The sequence below is a fragment of the Pipra filicauda genome, unplaced genomic scaffold, assembly GCF_003945595.2.
Source record: "Pipra filicauda isolate LSUMZ 115617 unplaced genomic scaffold, ASM394559v2 scaffold475_size475193_pilon, whole genome shotgun sequence".
NCBI lineage: Eukaryota > Metazoa > Chordata > Aves > Passeriformes > Pipridae > Pipra > Pipra filicauda.
Genome location: NW_024104615.1, coordinates 436,746 through 447,538, shown reverse-complemented (window position 1 = coordinate 447,538; position 10,793 = coordinate 436,746). Strand labels below are relative to the sequence as shown.

At 41.8% G+C, this 10,793-nt stretch overlaps 1 long non-coding RNA gene and 3 other non-coding genes across 4 annotated transcripts; 2 read left to right on the top strand and 2 right to left on the bottom strand.

Moving 5' to 3' along the window:
* Positions 1 to 6,317: 6,317 nt before the first annotated feature.
* Positions 6,318 to 6,389, bottom strand: TRNAW-CCA. Its single transcript has one exon. It is a non-coding gene; the product is annotated as a tRNA-Trp (tRNA).
* A 66-nt stretch (positions 6,390 to 6,455) lies between these two features.
* On the top strand, positions 6,456 to 7,748 carry LOC113993764. Its single transcript, XR_003542763.2, has 2 exons — positions 6,456 to 6,874; positions 7,450 to 7,748. It is a non-coding gene; the product is annotated as an uncharacterized LOC113993764 (long non-coding RNA).
* On the top strand, positions 6,858 to 6,929 carry TRNAD-GUC. Its single transcript has one exon. It is a non-coding gene; the product is annotated as a tRNA-Asp (tRNA).
* Positions 7,073 to 7,144, bottom strand: TRNAD-GUC. Its single transcript has one exon. It is a non-coding gene; the product is annotated as a tRNA-Asp (tRNA).
* Positions 7,749 to 10,793: the final 3,045 nt, after the last annotated feature.

Here is a 10,793-nt window from a genome sequence, read left to right as displayed (position 1 = left end):
ACCCGTTAGCTGTGGGCTCCAGAAGAAATCCAGCCGGGAAACCAGTAGCTAATCTGTTACTGCGACTGCTGCCGTTGCGTGACTTAAATTTAAAAAAAAAAAAAAAAATAAAAATCGCATCTATAGTTTCTCAGAGTTTGAAAGGCACGTAGTTGTTTTATTTATTTATTTACTTACTTACTTATAAAGCTGACTTCAAAAATTTCTCAAGTGTGTCCCTGCTGGGGAAGTAGAACTGAGTTTTAAAGACAGTCTTGCAGTCTCTAAACAAGCGGGTTAAATCTTTCTATGCTTACATACTGCTTACTGGGAACATGTACTGCTTGTATTTTATGATGGGAAAGGTTTAGTATTTAGAACTGACTATATATCCTATGCTTTTGAGAACTGCCTTCCAGTATCAGAGATAAGAATTTAAATGTGAATATTTTAATTTGCCCATCAGTCATGGACCTAAAACAGGATTGTTCGTGTTTGCACCCACTCCTCTTTATGTTCCAGAAAGAGTTCTAAATTGCTGTTGAGGAGAGGGATTTCCACTGTTCGAGTGTGCTCCACCATGGAGCTGTCGTGGTGGCTGTTGTTCCTGTTGATCTCACCATAGCTGCAGTATCAGCTAGATGAAGGTGATGAGGGTTATCTTTGTGGAAAGTAATTTCGAGGCAAATCAAGGACCCACTCCCAGGAAGCCTGATGCTTCCCACTGAAGAATTGGTGTGGTGTAACAAAGCAATTAATACAAGTGAGAAGTTTAGCTTGACGAATTAATTTAGTGCAAGTAGTTCAATGAGGTGGCAATCATCTGAAGTTCATTATAACTTCTCTCTGAAAGTGCTTGGTTCTTGGTGTTGCATATACTTCACCTATTCAGTTTGTTATACAACAAGGCTGAGCAGTGGGCAGAAACATCTTCCATTAACAGCATACACAGCAAATATGTATCAATGTGGATTGACTAGTATCACTTACTTTTAAGCCTGAATAGAACAAATGAGATGGTTCTATATATTTTTCAGCATATCTTACCCAAAATTTCTCCTGGAATGTGGATATTAAATGATAGGTGTTTTGGAAATAGTTAAAGGAAATTTAATTCCTCTCCAAATTTGATAGTACTAAAGTGTAGATAGTATTTTTCACCTTAAAAAGCTTTTAGGTGCCTTGAAAAATAGACTTTCCCCTACCTTTAAGAATTCGCTTCTTATTCAGATATGAAACCAGTTGCACAGTATGCTTCAGAGAGATTCTTCAGCTATCATATTAATGTAAAAAATAACCATGTCAACTCATACCAAGTCTAAAATGTTTTAAAGCAGTGTAAGGGGAAACTGGGTCTGGGGAATTTTAGCCAAAATTAACAGTGAAAATACAAGCTAAAACGTTGGTGCAGTCACCATTTAACACCAGGGACAATAATGGCGCAATAGGCCTGAATTGTGCTTCTTACAACAATGCAGCCACCATTTGCAATTCATCATACTGTTCATAATGTGCAATACAGGTGGTGCTGACTTTTCTTGTGAGTGACCCTTTAGGAGTGGAAGGAATTAAAACTCTTGAGCTTGAAGTCTAAGTATGTTGATGGTAAGTCTGGCTTTAATGCATTAAGTGTAGCACAAAAAAACCCAACAGGAACATGGTTATGAAGTAGTAAATCACTACAGTTCAGCTTTGATCATAAAAAATGGATGGGTTGACTGGCCTTATCTTGGATCTGTATTTTTTGCCTTTTTGCTGTCAGGCAGAACTGGCATACAAGCGTAAAGACAGCAGAAACTTGACATCTTATGTTTTGGCTATTTGTTCAAACTCCAATACAGAGGTTGTGGAGCCACTGAGGTTGTGGCTCAGATTAATATTAATTAAAGTACATACTTACAGTCCATTTAAGTTTTGGAAGTCATTTCCCCAACTATATCTTTTCTTTTTTGTTAATTATTTACTCTGTTACATTGTTAAACTGATGTAACTCCCTTGCACAGATACTGAACTCTTTTATTGCCTTAACTTTAGCCGCTTCCAAAGCAGCAAAAGCTAAAAAGCACCATACAATAATTTAGTGTCACCTTTCTTCAGAGCAATAGACTTCTCTGGGAAGCCAAGTCCCTAAACAATCCTTGGCACAAGCTGTCTCCTACCGGTTCTACACTTTTTACGGGTTCTACTCTTTCTTGTTGCACCTTGGGATCAACAGGTGTTCTCCAGGCAAAGCAAAGATGGGAAAGTAATATAAGAAAGCACCAAAATGTACATATGCATGACGATTAACACTGGAACCTGCAACTTGTAGACCTTTATACAGCCGAGGATCCACACCTTTATTGTTTGTTTTGTTTGAAGGAAAGTAAGTCACATTTTGTAGCATTAGGCAGCAGTCAAGGGGCCTAAGGGAATGCGTCCATTATGAACGAGCTCAAAAGATCTTTCTAATGTTGTTACAGTGGGGAACAAACCCCACAAATGTGAGGTGGTCCGTATGCCTATCCAAGGATTTGTTTCATCATTGTTTATAACATGGAACTGTTTTACTGTGCCTTCTGTGAAGCATTCCAGTATTTGAATGTTTATCCCTAGCAGCAAGTTCTGGTTTTCAAAGACCAGAATACCTGCCTCTACCCGAGAAACAGGTAGTCACACTTTACCTCTTGTCAGTATAAATGCTAACAAAAGGGAAGCTTAGGAAAAAAAATGCAAATGTTGTGAGACTATGGCCATTTTTAGTGGTTAAAAAAACTGTTGTAAGCTTGCCTAAAAATGTGAAATATGCTGAAAGGAGAAGCCAAAAATCTTTCCTTTGTAGGACCCTCCCAAATGTCTGGAATTTGTTAGTCTTCCTGAGCGTGAGAAAGAGATTTTTCAGTCATACATTCGTCTTTGACATGAAAACATTGAATGTCTCTTAAACTGTCTCAGATTTCTAGCTCTGAGTTTCTCCAAGTGTGCAATTTCTAATCTCTAAGGCCACCCATAAAAATGAGATAGATAGTTTATGTTGTGATACACTGAAAAAATATATTTTCTATATCTGTGTGTTCAAAAAAGTAACCTAAGTTCAGTGGAGGACTTGGAAAACAATTCATAATGAAGTATAGATGTATAATTGGCATTCGTGTGTAACATTTGCCTCAACACATAACATTGTGAAGACTATAAATTTGTTCATAGCCAAGGCATTTAAGTAAGTGTTACAGACATGCCGTTGCCTCAGACTGAGCTGATAAGGAAATGTAAAAAAGCTATATATGAAGTATTAATTCAGTCTTGGTGCACAGCGGGTTTCACTATGAAAACGATATTCCATCTGAGTAAGGCAATAGAAACTGGAAAGCATTACTATAAATAAAATAAGCAGTTGCCTAATCATTATAGCGCAGTGTAACTATACTTTTTAGAATCAATAATTTCTTTTCCACATTCTTGATTAATTTAGAAAAATTAGGTGGCTTCCTAATGACTCTAGCTTTTTTATTAGAAACATCTGAAGTAGAAATGGCAAAGTGATAAGGAAAAAAAGCGTGCCTTACTATAATGGAGCACATTGCTTCTGGAGCAATTCTAGAACTGGCAGCCACTGGGGAATGCTGCTCTGTGGTGTTGCCTGACATGGTGCACAGACAGATGAATACAGGGGTGTCCAGCACTGTACAGCTAGGTAGGGAAAGAAATGTGTACAACTGCTTTAAAACTTCTTACTGCTGACACTGTGATAGTCAAAGGCCTGTACCAACAAAGACTGGAAACAGAAGTATCAGCTCGTACTTAAGTACACTGACAAATGAAATGAAAAGGACAATTTTCAGGGTAGTTTCTTACACTGAATCATTTCCAAACTATAATTATTTGTATATCTATTTCTATCATACACAGACAGAGATAATGCCAAAGCTATGTTTACCATGTGTAAGCTATTACCTCAGCACCACAATTTTTTGAAGCTTATATGATTTTAAGTTATTGTCTATATTTAGCTAGGAACAATTTCATAAGAAAAAACATCTGCATAAAGAGATCAGTTGGGTTAAAAACAAAGTATTTAGAAGTTAGAAGGAGACAAAAAGCACAGAAGCACATGTGCTCTTGAAATGCTGGTAAGAGACAAATACCCACCAGAATATTTAAGTGTCCCAGAGTTAATGGAGTCAACTTGATAAAACAGCTGTGAGATTAAAGAGAACTACTATCCCCACTTCACTGGTAGGAAATTGAGAGGGAGAGTTTGCATATAGCTAAGGCACATTTAAGTTTTTCATTTAGTTTTGAGACATAACTAGATTATTTTGATTTAGGGACAATGGGCTCTCTCTCCAAACAGCTGACAAAAACCTTAACTAAGCCATTAGTATTTATGGTTGTTGCTGAAGGGGATGATCCTGCTCTCTATCCTGTCCCACGCACTCCTGGTGCTTTTCTTGTGTTGGATCTAGTAGTTGTGCCGCTGGATCTGCACGCTGAGCCAGCAGCTGCTGCTGTGCCATTGCAAGATGTGATCCAATGGGAAGGAGGGGAACGCGCAAGCAGGAATGGACAGAGCAGAGGGAGATGGACTGTTTTGTGACAACCTGCACTCAGGTATATTAGTGTGAATCACGCCTGGAAAACTTCGACTCCTATAAGCAGATCCTCTGTATTGTCACTAGTTGAACCCCTTACTGCAAGCCAGAGGTATTGCCGGGCAACAAACTGGAATGTTTAGAGCAGAGCACCTGCTTTGGCAGAGGTATAGGAATGCAAGCAGATTGCCACCACTTCTTATATCCAGCTCTCTGGATGGTGAGGCAGAGAGATGAGATACTTTGTGGGATCACAGAAATATGTAACAGATTATGCATCCCATACAAAATGCATCCATCTCACAGATTATACATAAAAGAAAAAAAAAAGAAAGAAAAAAAAGGACTAACCGCATAAATGGAAATCCCATCAGCGTAGCATTGTGAGGCAGTCCTCCATGTCCATTCAGATCTGGTAAAATCTGAGTCAGCTGAAATACTGTGATCAGTTTTGAGCATTTAAAAATGCAACTTGTTTGGAAAGACTCCAGAGGGAAAGTGATACAAACAATCAGAGCCCCAGTAAACACAGTTTGTTACTCTAGAACAGCTATAGAAAGGCATAACAAATTTCAGATATGTAAGAAGTATCTATAAAAAGGAAGGGAATAACCTGTTCTCCAGCACAATGACACAAAGGCTGGATTTAAGTTACAGCAAAAGAGACATCAGGGTTAAACTACATGTAGTCCCTTTGTAATAGTAAGAATAGGAAAGCACTTGAACAGATTGCTTAAGGAAGATGTAGAACTTCTGTATTTGAAAGGTTTTAAGCATATATGGAACAAATATTAGCATGTGAACCCCAAATTACTTGGCTTAAAAAAACCCACATAATTTGATGACCGCTGAGTCTGGTTTCTAGGACTTCTGTATTCTTTCTTCTACAGTTTACAATATTAATCATCAGTTCTTACAAAGTGAGAATTGTATCTGTGGCATTCTGTCTGTTCCTCAAATTCAGGCCCTTGACAAACTATTATTTCTCTTCTAATTCAATTTCATCAAGTGTCAAATTTTACAGTTTCTCCAAATCACTAAAGTACTACTTCTAGGACTCGCTATCTCATGTGTAGATCAAAGTTAAGTACTCTTTGTGCCTTTCTGCCTCTGGCACCTCAGCGTGTGGAAATGTCTACTCTGAGAAAACTCTTCTGTTCTTCAGCCTAACCCTCTGAGGTGCCCCCCACGGGCACCCTGCTCCCCTCTCCCTCCCTGTCAGGGTTTCATTCTTCTTCGGGGTTCTTAAGACAAGCATATGTCTGAGCTCTTGACTACACAAGACCACTCGCTGCCTCTGCTTTTACTTCCTCTCCTTGTTATGTGAATTTTTGTACTGAAAACGATGGTACCCCTGCAGTTTTGGGGAGCTCTGTCCCCATTAAAATTTATACATCTGTTATATATCTATACATCTATTTATAAATCTATACAACTTTCTGACTTTTTCCTCATCATTTCCACACAGTGGGTTGTCTTTATAAAAGTCAATCTCTAGACAGGTTCTTGCCTTCTGTGTTTAAGCGTGGTATTAGACAGTCCTATATACACAAAGACCATAAACAAAGACATACCAATTTTCCAACGGGATCTTTATGATTACATTGCTACAGCAGCAATCCTATGCCATGACCCCCACTAAGCCCTCCACACCGTGCTGCCCTCTCAGCCTCAAGCGAAAAGAGTAGACTCTAGGCTGTAGGGGGAAAGAAAAGAACAAAAATGATGTTCCTCGGTTTCCCCTGCGAGGAAGGGAAGAAAAGTAAGTGACCCCGACGTGATTCGAACACGCAGCCTTCTGATCTGGAGTCAGACGCGCTACCGTTGCGCCACGAGGTCCTGCTGGGCACGGGCCGTCTCAGAGTTAGAAGTGGCCCATTCCGGGCCATCGGCCGCGCGACCCCCGGGGCTCGAGGAGCGGGGCGGGTGAGGCGAGTTCGGGCCGCCGCGGGGGTGCGGTTGCCGCACCTGATCGGCCAGGTCCTCTCCCGCTCCGGCCCTTCTCCTCCGCCGCTATTTCGCTTCCCGCTTTCCCGAGCAAGTGCGTTACACGTCCCCACCCACATCCCCGATACCGGCCCCCAGCAGCAAAAGCCTCCCGCCCCCGCCCCCGCCCCCTGGTGGTGCCGAGCTCGCCTCCCGCGCCGTTGCCGCCGTACGCAGGCTCGCGGGCCCCTACTCCCGCTCCCTGGAGGTCATTCCTGTCGTTCCTCTGCCGAAAGCCCCCCGTTCCTACCTCCCACCGCCGCGGAGTGTTTGTGTGGATTTGTATAAAGGCACTCCCACAAAACAAGCATCCAAGGCAGTTCCTCGTTAGTATAGTGGTGAGTATCCCCGCCTGTCACGCGGGAGACCGGGGTTCGATTCCCCGACGGGGAGGCCAAGAACTAGTTTTTTTCCCCTCCCGCCGCGGGGGGGCGCAGAGGCGGTGCCAGCGCGCGGAGCATTTTTCGCGCGGAGTTGAACGGCCGGCCGAGCGCGGCGCGCGGCAACAAAAAACGCCCGCGCGAGCCAGCGCGGCCCTCCCCGTCGGGGAATCGAACCCCGGTCTCCCGCGTGACAGGCGGGGATACTCACCACTATACTAACGAGGAGCCGCGGGCCACAGCGGCCCCCGCGCCCCCGCTCCCTGCGGGGGAGGGGCCGGCCCTGCCCCGCCCGCGTCCGGGCTCGTGTTCTCCTGGATCCTGCGGGACCTGGCGTGGGCGGGGAGAGGTGTGGTGCTCCCACCGCGGCCCTTGGCTGCCCTCCCGCCCCATCGCCCGCGAACCTGCGGGCACGGAACCCTGGAAACGGCAGCGCAAGGGAGCTGCCGGACTGGAGGCGGGGCGGGGGGATCGGAGCAGCACCAGGGGCTCGGGTGTCTTTGCGTTTCTAGTTTTGCATCTCGTTCACGCAGAGTTTCTTTTTACGGGAACCTGAGAAGCCCTGGAGTCAGCAGTCCTTGAGGTGAAAGGACCCGAGCACCTGCTTCTTACCTACCTAAAAAAGGAACGAGGGAAATGGAAACCAGCTACTTTGAGATTTGAGAGTAAAAGGCAGGACACAGACTGACCATCTGTCTTGATGCTGACCCGGTCAGCAGAAACATGGTTGTAAGTTTGTATGGCAGTGACATTAGACAGGAAACTATATTTAATTTGCTGGCTTCTTAGATGAAGAATTAACACCACATAATAAACAAGTGCTTGGAACAAATGGTGTTCTCTTTTGATGGGCTCCACTACTGCTAATATTTCTTTGGATACAAGGACCCCAGCTTAGCTTTTTCAGGTAATCATAGCTAAAGACCAAACAGCTACCGATACGTAGACTTCCAAATATAAGTGTCCTGTAAACAAAGCATTTCTGAGAATTGGCCCTCTAATTTAAATGTTTGAATAGGAACATGTGTTTCTCAGTGCATGCAACAGATTCAAATTTTGCCCTGACAAGTGAAAAATATAACAGCAGTCTCATAATAATTTCATTACTTTAGATGTAGTGTAATGAGATGTATTGGAGGGCTGTGGTCAGGTGATAGGCTTTAAACCTCCAAGAGCAGGATCAAAATCGGCGTTGCCAGGCAGGTCTACGCTTACTGTGCGTGCTCAAATTTTATTTAAAAGATATGAATGGTTCACTTGAAGCTGGGAGAATTTCTGGTAGATCAAACATTTCATGTTTGAATTTTATAGGACCACTCACACTTAGTTTAGATCTTTTTGCCAGTCACTTCTCAGTTGCTTCTCTTCATTAATCCCTGTGGTTGGGGAGCTGAGCTGTGTCCCCTTGTGTAAGTTGTGGCACTTGCTGCAGCCAGATCTTCCCTTACTGCTGCTCTTTGCCTCAGGCTCCTGCATGGATGTCTTCTTGGGCTGTCCTCTCTTGGAACAGGACTTCTGCTGTCTCCATAACAACTCTTGCAAATTTTTGGCATCTGCTAAGCGCTTCCATAATACCAGAGCCGGGCTTACAGCAAGGCATTTTATTGTCTTCTTAATTTTGTCTGTGAGGGCCAAAGCAGATCTGGCTGGGAGTTCTGGACCTGCTGGAGACCTGGGGAAAGCCTATGGTGTGACAGGCTCTTGAAGCACCATTTTCAATAGTTCAGTAGATTGGCCTTGAGGTTATCAGTTACTCCCTTCAATTTGATGTCATCCACCTCTGTCACCTGGTGATGCCTATTTGCCTTGACAAGTAACATATATTATTACTGACATGTTGAGGTTCAGCACAGCTGATGTCATCATGGCAATATGACCTGTGATGGAGCCTTCTGTAGCTGCAAATTTATTCTTCTAAATCAATGTAAAACCACAAACCTTAGATGAGAAGTGAAGCCCTTCTCTAGGTGTGGTCTTTAGGATGCCCCAGTCCCAAACAGCTGCTGCAAATTGAATATATTTGATTCTGATTAATCCTCATAGCTATTTTGTATGCTCTTATTCCTGCCCATTCACACATATCCAACGCTTCATCTACTATTTGTGTTTTCTTTTTAATTCTCCTTTATTTTCCTTTTAATTTTTGTCTGTACTCGCACCCTGTAAAGTTCACAGCACAGGATTTAATGAGCTTTTCAGTAAGAATGTATGAGTTATCAAATGACATATTAAGTTACAGGACTTCTTTCTGTGTAGTTTTTGACCTTATACCATTTCTGTCCAGTTTAATGGATTTGTCATACAGTCTGTATGACTCAGTGATCTCTTTCTGTGGTAATGTATTTTGATCAAGCTAAAATGAAGTTTTAGAAGTTATTAGAAAAATCAATTTACATCACTTAAGGGAATGAGCGATCAGACATCCTGTGTGAATTAACAGCTGAAGAGCTGAAGAAATTTAAGGTAAAGAGGACTGTGACATTGTACGTCAGTGCCTGGTGGATTAGTGGGAGGAGGAACTTAAGGGGCTTTCCCCTATTAGCATACCTAGTATAGTTTATGCAGTATTAAATGCAGCCACAGAGCTGGGCGGTTTCCCCTCTGTCTTGAATCATGTGGATTGTCTAATAAATGGAGCCTTTTAAAAACTCGTTGGAGGAATCTCAGGGCTTGAAAATTTATGTCTCAAGAACTGTGAAATAAAATAGACAAGAAGTGCCCATGCAGAATTGCATTTTCTGTTTTGGGTAAAAACTACTCCAAAGGAACAGTTGAACAGTTGAATCTGGGCACTTTTATTCCTATAGCATGATTTAAATCCAATGGATAATTCCAATAAGAATAATTTCTTCTCAGAGGCAATCTGCGTTCTCATCACTTTTGCCCTCAAAAGGGATTGTCAAGGAAATGTACTGAAGAGGTATCATAAAACCGGGGAGGTTGGCTGGTTTTAATGAATAATTTAAAATTTACAACCACAAAAACTGAGAGATGCCCTGCTTAGAAATAGGATAGGACTTAGTAATTAAAAGAAAGAAGGTTTATCAAGTTCATGTGCAGAATACACCTCTTTTTGTGTACAAGATGTATTGTTTCAGAGTAATCCCAAAAGAGTGTTTGTGCAACAAAGCCTTTAGACACATATCAAGATACTCCAAAATCCAAATAGATTGTGTACTAATGTAAGTATTCCTGTGTAATGCAGTTCTGGATACTAGAATATGTCTACCATATGACTACAAGAATAATCATAACTTTCTGGCTGTGAGGAAAGACTGCAGTGGACCCAAACAATTTCACCATTGGTCTGACTTGGTCTGAAATAGCATTGGCATTTCTTAGAATCTCGAGATTGTCAATAATTAGCTTCAAAACAAAAAGAGTCAGTATGCTGCAGTAGTGAAAAATCAGTCAGTAAAAAAAGAGTCAGTATGCTGAGCAAAGAATGAATAGAAATCAGTTTGGGTTTTATCTGACCTCCCTGACAAGGGAAACTAACCTCACCTTGAAAACACGGTGGGAATGTGTAGTAGAAGTGAAGAAGGATATTTACATGTTTTGCTGCTTTTGTGAAGGTTTTGAGAAGTTTTAGTATGATAGAAAGATATGCATCACTGAAAAATGTATTAATGACTCAAAAAACTCAGTTTAGAAAACACTGTAGCTGAGAGACAAAGCAGCATTGTGAGCAGATACTGAAACATTCTAGTGCATCATCAAGGTACATTTTGCCTGTAAAAGCATTTAACATTAAGTAGAAAGCAAACCAAATGAATGTTTGGAATCTTTTAAATGACGTATGAGTTAACGGAGCTTATATGAAGAATATATGTATATGTCTATTTATATGAAGAATATATATATATATGAAGAATAT